Source organism: Mya arenaria, chromosome 3 (assembly GCF_026914265.1).
Source record: "Mya arenaria isolate MELC-2E11 chromosome 3, ASM2691426v1".
Lineage (NCBI taxonomy): Eukaryota > Metazoa > Mollusca > Bivalvia > Myida > Myidae > Mya > Mya arenaria.
Genome location: NC_069124.1, coordinates 33003863 through 33017166, shown reverse-complemented (window position 1 = coordinate 33017166; position 13304 = coordinate 33003863). Strand labels below are relative to the sequence as shown.

Here is a 13304-nt window from a genome sequence, read left to right as displayed (position 1 = left end):
TGTTACATAACTCGATATACAGGTAGAGTGATAAGACCATAGCAATTATCTCCCGTGCACAATCAAATCAAATTTGCTAAATAATTTCTTTAAATATTACTATTGTCGAAAATGGTGTATGCAATATGTAAAAATGTATGTAAAATTCACACTTTCGTTATCAATGTGATTTAAATTCAATATGAGAAAGGTTTTAATTTGTCAAATTATCTACAGCACTAGTGATAGGTCTAATCTAATATGTAATGTCAGTACAACTGGATTTTTGTCACTTTTTTATTCTTTTAAGTCTTATGTTGCATATATACTTTTGACACATACGACGAAAATGTGAATTATTATAAACATGTACATCATGTAATAGGTGAATATAAGTCTTCATTTCCTATGTAAAATGTGCTACTGTAATGCATGTATGAGATCATGTCAACTTAATATTGATGCACGTTTGCCATATTATATATTTTGCAAATTGTACCACATGGGTCTATGACCTTCTGGGAAAAGATAAATAAACTAAAACTAAAAACTATAAAATCTCCTTTCGAATAGTGCTTAAAAAGAAAAAAAAACTATGCAATAATGATACTATTCAAGTAATGTTTAATGGCATTTATCATGGATCCTAGGTCATTACAATAAAACATATTACAGTGTGTTGTACGGTGACAAAGAGGTGACTTACGTGTTATTTATTATATCGTTTAAACGACTCGCGACATTAGCCGTTTTTCATCGATGATTATGGGCGGTTATAAGGCGATTCTAATTGGTCAATTATGTCAATTTAACGAGATGTGTTAGTCTTTCAAACAAGTTACTAAAATGTTTAAACGAGATACTTTAGTCGTTTATACGGGATACTTGGATGTTTAAACAAGAAACTTAGATGTTTAAACGAGGTATTACGATTCCTAAACGAGATACTACTGTCGTTTCAAAAATAAGTAAACACATATACCACTTCTACGCCACCGTGTCTCTATTTCACAACACAATTAGCCTTTTATTTTCTATTCATTGTGTTCTATATCACTGACATTTTACTGACGGTTCCAAGGCGGTACCAAACAATCCTTGATAAACATACCTAGTTTTTTATATCGTATATATTCACTGTGCTGTTTGTTTCTGGAGTTTTGTGCTGTTCTTCTATGTTTCTTGTTCGTAATTTTTAATTTTGTGTTGTATGTCTTTGGCTTTTACCACTTGCCAATAAACCGGGTTTATGTTCAACATTTTGCAACTGAACTTGTTTCTGTAGTTTTTCAAGTATTCTTATTTGTGTAACAGTGCCAATTCAACTCGACTGGAAAAAGTTGCAGAGCACAATCTGTACAAAGACCCCAAATATTATATCAAGGAACATTATATGAACGCAGTTTTGTCATTACATAGCACTGTTTAATTGTCACAAAAGAAAATGTTTGATAAGATACAAATTTATCACAGTTCATTTAATTCTACCATTAGTCAGTCGTATTGAATTCGTACCACTTTAGGAAAAACATCAAATTCCATTAAATTTTTTGAACTCATTCATCACATGAGAAATTATCTTACTAAAGACAGTTTTGTTCCGTATTGAATTGTTTCATTAAAACAGGTCTTTGTTTAGTGTTGACATTGAGCAATGAGGTACAGTACTGGTTTTATATAACATAAGTTTTCCACGTGTAGGCTGTTTCTCAAATTATTAACGATTATTCGGTATTTTAATTGTTTTGGGTACAAAAACAAAAGTTTTAATTAAATATAGTCATTGAGCTCAAAACTAAATGAAATTCCCTTATTTGATATTCTTCGGAGATCATATTTGAAAGAGCCCATTGTCACTTTTCGAATCCTTCTAGACATCTTCACATAACACAATAAAATCAGTGGGTTACAAATACCCGATTTAACTGCCAACGGAAACCTGTTTATCAGATATGCCTACCGCCTTGCCTCCATCAACCCGGACGCACTCAGGAAGCAGATCCGGCTAAACTCTGCGGGTGTTTTCAAGCAAAGGAAATAAACAGATCATATCAAACAGCTATAAAACAACAACAAAAGCAACAAATGCATTTAAGTTGCGCGCATCATTTCATGAACAGCGATTGTAATTCGATAATTAACCAAACACCCACTATCATTTTGATACTGAAGCAAACATATGAGTACATTGGTTAAAGCAAGTCATTGTCATAATAAACTTAACTGCTTCGAGACCACAATGGTCGTATATCGTATCCCAATGATATTGACGACAATTTTCTTTCTCATGACAAAACAGAAGCAGGTAAGCACACAATTATCAGTCAACAGGAGTTATATATCTGAACATATCTGAAGAGATCTGAACATATCTGAACATGTTGGCGTGAAATATACAGTCCTAATTCATTCAAGATTTGTTTAAAAACGAAACGAAGTTTCGATCTTGTTTTTCAATGTCCCATAGTGGCCAACAGCTATTTTAAGATATAACAACGGTTTGGTTTTCGATAATTCCTCCATCCTAGCTCATGCGTTTAACGTTACAATTGTCTTTTCCGTGCGTATTTTGATGGAAACTTTTAAGTATCAATATAGTTCCCTAAATATTCAACAAAGCCATATTTCTGTAGCAATCGGTACTTTTCAGAAATGAAACCCACGGTTTATTACAGTGCATAGCTCTAATAAGCCTGTTATTGAACATGTTTTATTGCAATGCGATACATCTAGTAATGTAACTATTCAACGAAACCATCTCATTGAATTTAATGCAAATTAACAATACAATTTTCTCATTAAAGAAGAATCCTACTAAAAGATTGATGTGCTGACTTTATGGATCATGGACAATGCGCATTGATTTTGTGACACATGGACAATGCGCGTTTTGATAATATATTATATGCCTACTCATTGCTACATGCCTTATTTCTTTTAGTAAACACATGACAGTAAACCAAACCAAGGTTTTACCATCTCCGACCATTGATCACTTTAAATGTTAAGTACACAAGTACATCTTGGTGACAGGGTCATGAGAGCTTTGAGTCTATTCCAACAACCTTTTAGTTACTATTTTGAAATGCGTTTACATAGCAAACTTTTATGTAAATGAATTATTGTTTTTTTGCTCGCAGTTCGATACATTCGTAGTTTCAATTAAAAACCATGCTGATAAATTATCTCATGAAAAACAAATTACTAGTCAACCATAGGATTCAAATATTACCACTTCTTGCGTAACATCTGAACTCATCCTACAATAGAGGATGTTAAATTACACTGTAAACTTGAGCGGCTTAGCTGGTGTACAAAATGCATGAAATGATTTCCATTCAATGTTAATATCTAAAGCAGATATTAAGTAACTAGGGATGAACACTTAAATGTTCTTCAATTATATGTTTGTGCTTGAAATAATAATGATTGTAATTCAACTACGTTCTAGTTAAAGATTAAGATCACTTAGCTTTTCTCAATGATTTATCTTAATAGTGTTCACCTCCGTTTTTTGTTCGTTCCAAAACTGCAGTCTTATTCTATTATAAACATACATATATATGTACAGAGGTTAAATCTCGTCAAATACATAAATAAAACAATTTTAAGACTTTTTCACTTTACAGCCAATATCTTTATTTAAGAATACCAATCGACTCTAGGATTTTTAATTGAACTGGATAATGAACAACCATACTGTACAAAACCCATATAATTCTCTAAATAGGAGGAAGATTTTATTATTCATAATTTACAAGGTATTTTGATTCTCCAGTAAAACATCATTACAGCTATCAGTCGGTAGGATAGAACAGGCCTGTGCAATCGTGTGTTAGCAACACTCAAACAGGATGCATATTTTATCAGGGGAAAAGATTATTCTACTTTAAACGTTTTGTTTTCATTTCATTTTATGCAATAAACGCGATTAAACTGTGGTACCATATTGGTCTTCTTTGCAAATGTGAGCTTTACGATTAGAGTTATAAACAGGTACATCACTCGTGCAACTATTTAAAGTTGTTTTTATCTACATACTTCTAAAAAGGTATTCAAAAATGGAAAGTGATAATGTGACGATGATCGATGTGTTTAAAGAGAAAGAAAACCTTGTTTTGTACGAGAGGATTAAAATATGGTATCCCCCTTTCTTGTGCTTTTTTGGAATATGTGGAAACATAATTTCAATAGCAGTTCTTAGGAAAGGAACTATTTCTTCAACATACATTCTTTTAATATCACTTGCCGTGATAGACACTCTGGTTTTGACGTTTAGTCCGTTGAAGAAATGGATCATGTATTTCATGCAAATCGACATAAGACAAACAACTGAGGTTGTGTGCAAGCTGGACATGTTTTTTACATACTTGCTTGTACAGCTTTCACCCTGGGTCCTAGTGATGATTACAGTGGAAAGAGCGTATTCAGTGATCAAACCACATCTTGTGAGAGTCGTATTCACAAGAAGGAGGACACTCATTTCTTTAGCTGTCTGTATTGTGTGCTTATCCGTAGTTGATTCCCATTTACTTTATGGATACAAACTCATCTTCATTGAAGAGGCTGGGGAAATACATTGCCATCCAAGAAGTGAATCTTACGAAAACTTTATGTTATATATATTCATGTGGATCGATTTCGCATTTGCCTTTGCAATACCTTGTTGTTGGCTTGTAACTGGAAATCTCATTATCATCGCCAAGTTAAGGTTCAGTCGCCACTTGCAAGCTTCATCTCGTAACGAGAGAAGAATGTCAACGGCTAACCGACGACGCAACCACGTGTCCCACTCATTGTCTCAATGGACAAGAACGACGGTTGTAATTAATGTTTTCTTCGTTATTCTTGTGCTCCCTTCTGTTGCGTTTGGCATTGGGAAAGTATATTGGTTCCCCTCCAAAGAGATTACACCTGCAAAGATAGCCGATATGCATCTTATTGCTGAAATAACATTTATGCTTATGTATATCAATAATGCCATAAACTGCGTATTGTATATAATGCTTGGTTCAAAATTTAGATCTGATCTGATAAATATGTGTTTTTGTAAACGTGACCATTTGCGGTCAACCAATTGTACCCTTAAAACTAATAGTTCCTTTGTAAATAAGGCTCGATTCTCAAGTGTCACACGTTTGTAAATAAAGACTATTCATAATGTTTGACGTCATCCGTTATCCATACATGTTAAACGTTGATGCATAGAGACCGCATAGTATAGTTCTAATAAAAAAGAAAGTGTAAACATTTCACAGAAAACCTAACCTACAAACAAACGCAAACGATACCGTTTGAGAGAGAGATGTGGGGGAGAGAGAGATAGAGCGCGCGCGAGAGAGAGGGGGGGTCAGCATCGGCGTAACAACATATGTAATACTGTTTTATATATATATATATAGGAAAATACATATAAATATATTGTAATATTCATGTTTTCGAACTATCAACAACCTAAAATGGTGTACATATGTGTAACGTGCTGTAAAATTTAGAATGAGTACTTGTTCTTTCCAAGAGCCGGTCGATTGCTCCAACGAGGCGAGAAGGCAGAAAAGGAGGTAAACAGGCTGGAGGAGCTTATAATTAATACTATCAATCTAGGTACTATTACATAGGACGTCCTAATTATTAGTAAAGCCGGAAAGTTTGTTTAATGAGTACAAGGAATTAATTGGAAATGCCAAATCAAACTATGTTTCATATGACTTTTTTGTGTTCATCTATTCCAAACTGTTTACGTGGCTACGTCCGATGCGTTTCCATTTGTAATTTACCTCCCCCCTCCCCACACACACACACTTCTAAGTTCTACACACAATAATTCAACTATACGTCGAGTTACATTCTGTGAGGATTTCGTGGAGAAACATTCGGATGACATTCTGACAACATTTATTGGAAATGCCAAATCAAACTATGTTTCATATGACTTTTTTGTGTTCATCTATTCCAAACTGTTTACGTGGCTACATCCGATGCGTTTCCATTTACCCCCCCCCCCCCCCACACACACACACACACTTCTAAGTTCTACACACAATAATTCAACAATACGTCAAGTTACATTGTGTTCATCTTATCCAAACTGTTTACGTGGCTACATCCGATGCGTTTCCATTTGTAATTTACCACAAGTTAGATTCTGTGAGGATTTCGTGGAGAAACATTCGGATGACATTCTAACAACACCATTTGTCTACGACCTGCTTGACTGAGTTTGACATTTCCATCCGCCTTGAGCAGTTGTGCTTCGGTTTACAGAAAAGCGTGTTAAAATTGTTCTTGAGGGGGTACCATTTTTATTATCGCCTGACATACAAACAACACCACATGAAAAGTAAACAATGCAGAAACAATAGATCGATGACAGTCGATAGTTTGTCCAATTTTCTGAAGCTTAATTACATGAATATCCATTATGACATTTCGTGTCTGGCATTAACTTCTGGTGAACGCAAAATTTGTGTCCATTTTCTGTAGATCGTTGTTTTGTGAGAGCATGCGCTGGCTACTTTTAATTGAGGTTTTTAACAATAAAATGCAGTACCAACTAGACATCTAAGAAACAAAAATCATCACGGGTTACTATGATCATATTATTACAACTTAAGCTTAGTGTAATAGATCTGGATAATCTACCGACATATTCTCATTTAGATTATTTCTACTTATTTTTAATTTTATTTCTGTTTGACGAAAGTCTGCGATCATTGTGAAAAAATAGTTTATTGCAGGAACGTGCTAATAGTGTTTTGCATATTGATAAGAACAGAGTAAATAATAAGAATGAAATGGAAATGGAAAACACACTCATTTTAGCGAAATTGATGATGCCATTGCGGTAAATTAATATAAAAAACATACCTGAATAAAACTCATACACCAAACGTCAACATAATGTTGTGTTTAGCAAAAAAGAGCTCTGCCTCAAGCCTTATAATGTTTAGGTGTTTTCTCTTTTTCCCCTTTTTTGATAAAGAAGATCCATTTCAATTTGAACTAAACCATATCAGAGACTAATCGCCATCACCACACTGAAGCTAGGTGGTTGAACTTTAGCGCCGAACTGAATCGAAAGGGATGGAATGAATTTAAATATAATGGTTATATGAATTATTTATTAAGACCTCGCTGCATCAAGCTTCATGTTCGCCATAAAACGTTCGAACAAACATTCATTCTTCACAAATAGAATTGTCTTGGAATGAATCACAATAAGTCATTATTAAGAAATCATTAATCACCTTTGCCCTCGTAGATTCGTAACGTTCCTGTTTTGACATCAGCAAACTGATTTCCATTTACCGGACAGGATTTTGCTTAATGGATAGTCGTGGGCTTAATGAAGGAGACAATGGTTCTATAGATCAATTTTCAATTGTTGTTTTCTCTTTTTCTATGCTATATTCGTGAGACTGAGCATGTCCGGCGTTTAATGTTTTAAGGTTTATACAGATAATATCAAACCCGCTTCAAAACAAATGCGGGATATAATTCCAAATTGTTTCCCATTATAAGGCCGTTGAATTGTATTTGTCGGTAATTTGGTAGAGTGAAATTACAATCATTAAGTTTAATGAGAAGTGCTAAATGCACATCATTCGACAAAAATAAAAAGTACATTATAGTTTTTTTACCATGGAAAATAGTATATAACGTTTCAACACAAAGTAGCCTTAACAATAGTTCGATTCTGATTAAAATCGCTCAATGTTTTGACATTTAACAGTGTTCTCAAAAAGTGGATTTTCTTCATTATTAACCTGGAACCAATAAACAGTTCTGCCATCTTCTGTAAGGTTGACATTTTTCTATCGTACGAAATTGTACAACTTTCACCGTGGACTTTGATCCTTGTAACTTTAGAAAGAACTTGCTGTGTCATATGGACTCAAAATGTGCGATATGTTTTTATACGGCGCCGGATAGCAGTTGCATTTCCAGCGTTGATTCCGTGTCTGTCGGAATGAATTTGCATTTACTCTTCATTTATGACTTAATATTTGAACAGCGTATCCGACTGGTTATTTGTTATCCAAGTAAAAGAAATGAGACTTTCGTAAAATTTAGACTTGGATTGACTTAGTTAGCATTTGGAATTCCATTTTGTGTTTTATTAACAGGAAACCTGACTATTTTGATACGTATCTTATCAAGCAACTAGTTTAGAAAATCATATGTGACTTGCAGAACAGAATGTGAAACGTCGAAATCTGCTCCACAAAACAAAAATCCCGTTACACAATGTAAGCGCCGCGTTTCTTCTTACAAGTCAATAAGAAGGTACAACATTGTACCTGTATACATCCATATTAAAAAATGTGATTTTATATCGTATTGTTCATTCCGAAAAAAAAAATGCATTTGTGTAATGATAATGAAGTAAAAAAGGAAGAATGATATTTTTAATTGTCACAAAAAACACGGCACTTCTTACTAAATGTTACGGCTATCTCTCCCAGTCATATTGCGCTATGCACGGATTTCAATGAAAAAAAGGCGTATTCTAGATCGTTCCGAATGATAACAAATGCATTTTTGTTATCATAAGATTTAAACTAGTAGAACTTTTATTAATTGTCACGAGTTATCACGGCACTTATTACAAAACGTAACTGCAATATATCCGGTCATATTGCGGCATGCACGACCTTCAATGGACAATGAAGTGTTCAAATAGTACATATTCACAGAAAGTAGAAATGCATTAAACGTACGGAATGACATGAACAATGATGAGAAGGGTGTAAACAGGTAGATAGTTGAACTTTTTTTTATAAATTGTTACAAAACCTTCCCGTTATATTCACACAATAATTTTAGAGATTACTGATGATTTTTATTACCCCACCTGTAAGATTTCACGGCCTTCAACCCGGTTAAACACTGGGCGCGGGTTGAGCCTGACTAAGTTCTGGGAACAAACTGTAGACACTGTCAATTTACACGTTTTATTGTCAATAACTCAAACAACGCTCATACAACGTTCAAACATCAAACAACGTTCAACGAACAACGTCAAATAACGTCATATAAAGCACAACGTACAACGTACAACTTTCAACGTATAACTTACAACTTTCAACGTACAACGTTTCAACTTACTACTTTCAACGTACTACTTTCATCGTACTACTTTCAACGATTCAACGGTTATCTGAAATTAACAACCAACTTAAATTTAATAATGGTTCACAATAGAAATGAAGATTTAACACAAACAGGTATTAAACACTCATTAGATTAGACATTAAATGAACTTTACGTCGGCACAAAAATAAGATACTGCCATATCGAACTAAAAGAAAATGTTAATGAAAGTTTCAAAGCAAGAATTATCTGGTTTGCATTACTTTACCGGAAAAAATGATAAAGCAATAAAAATACATTTTGCACATAAAATATAACATAATATATGAGTCAAGGATAACAAAAAATACAAAAACATGAACTTACTGAACAATGCTATCTTTATTCCCCAAAAACTTAGAAAAGACAATTACAATGTAAAACGTTCAATCAGCGATCTTTTTGCGCACTAAAGGCAGAATGCAAATTCAGACTGTTGTCGCCAAAATATTCACTATACGTACTGGTTGACCAATGAAATGTTGAGTATACCCCATGGAAACGGATCTAAAAATAGGGCCTCCAAATAAGTATAGTCAAGTCTACATTCCTAGAAAACTCGAAAGAGCACAGAGCAAGGATGTGAATGATAACCCTGCCAGCAGTAAATTGCTAGATAAACAATACAATGAAATGAAAAAAAACAACAACAATGTCGCTATCAAAACTGTGTCCTAGACCACCTAGTCTCCGAACACCACCCACGCCTCAAGATATGTCAACAACCTTGCGTGGTCTTCATTCTTTACCTGGAAAACGATATGTCTTCAAGCGAATCAGACCTTTCTCTGACAGTGAGGCATGACTGAATACCAATGTAACAAACTCTAAAGCTCGGAAAAAATTGTTTTTTATCCAATGTTTATTCGCAAATGGCTTGCTAACACGTTCGACCTTTAAAATTTTCATTCAGTAGTAGTATTAAACGGCGTAGTAATTTGGTCATGTATTTATTCTCTGTTTAATTTAAAAGTGCTTTCGTACATTTTCTATTATTATTTGGAACAAGGATGCATAAATAAAATTTCATTGATTAATGTTCATGAAACTTTTGCACCAAAATCGAATCAATAATAAAACAAAACATTTTGGCCATTTTGGCCATTTTGTTGTTGTTGTTGTTGTTGTTGTTGTTGTTGTTGTTGTTGTTGTTGTTGTTCAATCATGACCTTTGGTGTATTTTTGTATAGGGTCACTTAAGGAAGCTTTCTGTAAAGTTTCATTAAATTTGGACTGGTAGTTTTAGAGGAGATGTTTTTTTTAAAGCAAAATAGGAAGTTGGCCAGTTCATTATTGTTGCTGTTGCTGTTGTTGTTGTTGTTGTTGTTTTTGTTGTTGATAAATCGTGACCCCTTGTTGTATTTTTGTAGAAGGTCAAGAAAGCTTCCTGTAAAGTTTCATTGAAATTAGAGCGGTAGTTTCAGAGGAGATGCTTTTTAAAGCAAAACAGGAAGTCAGTCATTTTTTGTTGTTGCTATTGTTGTTGTTGTTGATCAATCGTGACCCCTTGTTGTATTTTTGTAGAAGGTTACCCAAGGAAGCTTTCTGTAAAGTTTCATAGAATTTAGAGTGGCAGTTTCAGAGGAGATGTTTTTAAGCAAATCAGGAAGTCGGCCATTTTGTTGTTGTTGTTGTTGTTGTTGATCAATCGTGATCCCTTGTTGTATTTTTGAAGATGGTCACCCAAGGAAGCTTCCTGTGAAGTGTCATTGAATTTGGCCTGGTTGTTTCAGAGGAGAAGTTTTTTAAGCAATTGTTGGCGGACGGACTGACTGACGGACGGACGGACGCCGGACAAAGACCGATCACAATAGCTCACATTGAGCACTTCGTGCTCTGGTGAGCTAAAAAATGCAGCGTACTTTATTCCGAAGGAAAACAAATGCATTTATGAAATCATAAGTATTTAAATAGGTAGAATTTTGAACTTAATTTTATAATTGTCACAAAAACCCGGCACTTCTTACCAAACGTTACGGCAATATCTACCGGTCATATTTCGGCATATACGAATTTCAATGTAACATGCAGTGTTCTAACAATTCGTTCCGAAGAAAAACAAATGACTGTATTTGTGTAGTCAGAAGCATGCAAACAAGTAGAATGCTGTATCTCTTGTTCTTGTCACAAATAACACGGCACTTCTTACCAAATGTTACGGCAATTTCTCCCGTTGATATTGCAGCATGCACGAATTTTAATGATAATTGCTGTGTATTTACAGCATGTACGAATTTTAATGAGAAATGCGGTGTTCTAATAGCATGCACGAATTTTAATGAGAAATGCGGTGTTCTAACAGCATGCACGAATTTAAATGAAAATGCCGTGTACTATTAGCATACACGAAATACAAATAATAAAATAATCTAAATACATGTATTCACGACACTGTGAAGAAGTTAAGTGTGTTGTCACAATCCGATTCACGCATTAGAACCAATCGGAACGCCTCGGACATCTCCGCCATACGGCAAACCTCGGATGTATGCCGGTGAATTAGTAAAAGTAGTTAAAATTGATAATAATAATAATTTAATGTAGTGATGTGATGTTTAATTTGTATTAATAAGCTTAAACTTATTCACAGTGAGCTATATTATTGCACAAACAATTTAAAATTCCTACGAGTAAAGTTAATTAAAATTACTACGCGATCTACTTGCAGCGTAGTTTAAGTCAATATTTCCGAAGGAAAATGGCCAAGATGCTCCCATTGGCAGAAAAGGCATACAAAGGGTTTTCTACAAACGATATATAAATTCTTATACATTTTGAAGTTTTTTAATTTTATTTTTTGAGTCAAACGTTTGTTACATTAATACAAAGTAAAAATATGTAATTAAGGTCACGAATATTGTTCTGTCACCGAGTTTTGACTGCATTAATGTCAACGATGGTTCCACAGATAGTCTTTATTCATATAGTAAAAAGCTGAAAATACAAACACTGGAATTACCACTCAGGTAAAAGAAAATGGAAATGTGCTGCCGTTAGCCCCCACTGTGTTAGAATAAGTAATAACCGTCTAAATGTTATAAGTGAACAGATGAGATCCCATATTCTAGTATTAAATGAACACTAAACTGAGATCTATCCTGTTTACAACATAAATCCACAGCACACTGCAAAAGCATCATCTACTACTTTCTATTCAATATTAAATCCATTTACTGTTAATTGTAAATGAACATCATACTAAACAATAATCTAACACATTAAGGGCCAAGAACAACAGATCAAATAATCTTTACTCAAATTACAAGTAAATCCCATTACAAGATCTGTTTAAATACAAATAATAAAGCTAGATGGTTAATAACGATGCAAGGGAGGCAACTTCTGCAAGACCAAATCCCACGGACAGGGTTAAGCAAGTATTATCTCCCTTGAATATCAAGCTTCTCAAGAAATACACCGAATTAAAAGATTTACTAAACATCTCACGAGAGACACAGTTTAAATAGTGTTTCAACTTTTAAACATCAACATGTTGACCATTACTGAACAACAACCGGTAATATTTGACTACAAGTAAATTTACATGAAGAATTCTGCACAACAACAAGCATGGCCTCAAAGCTTGAGATTCAAGTTTACATTTTGAAGTAGATATAATGCATCATCATTGCACATTTATGTCTAGAAACAAAGATTAAACAGTATTCTTTACTAAGCTATGAAATATATTTAAGACTTACACCATGGGGCCACGAAGATGCCTAGGAAAGAAGTTGAAAGTAATTTTGCACTGCGCACATGCCAGTAGGTTACGAAAGATAACTCTTGTCAAAAACTACTGACTAAAACGCGGACAAGTAAATAACAGAAACGGACTTTGCGGTTACATTTCTCAAGCTGTGACATCACACTCCCTGCCTGATAAATTGTACAGATATATCACTATATAAACCTCTTATTTAAACTATTTATCAATTATCTCTGCAATAAACATCATAATTGTTCATCTCTAATAATCGCGCAAAGCCGACTGCGAGAAGCGAACTGTGTGAAGCGCAAACTGTGAAGTTCAGTCATGTTCACAGAAGCTTAACAATTTCAGTTACTGGTCTGATATAATTCACTGGTTTTCCATCAACCACAACGCGAATTTCTGTTTTACGAACTAAGCCATCGTCACTTGGGAATGTACGAAACACTACGCCCAGAGGCCATTCATTACGCGAAACAGT

General features: G+C 34.2%; 1 long non-coding RNA gene across 1 annotated transcript; it reads right to left on the bottom strand.

Annotated features, from left to right (window-relative positions):
* Positions 1–12011: 12011 nt before the first annotated feature.
* LOC128228345 (uncharacterized) lies at positions 12012–13259 on the bottom strand. The gene is made up of 2 exons (XR_008259908.1): positions 12813–13259; positions 12012–12045 (listed from the first exon to the last, which is right to left on the bottom strand). It is a non-coding gene; the product is annotated as an uncharacterized LOC128228345 (long non-coding RNA).
* Between the last annotated feature and the right edge of the window lie 45 nt (positions 13260–13304).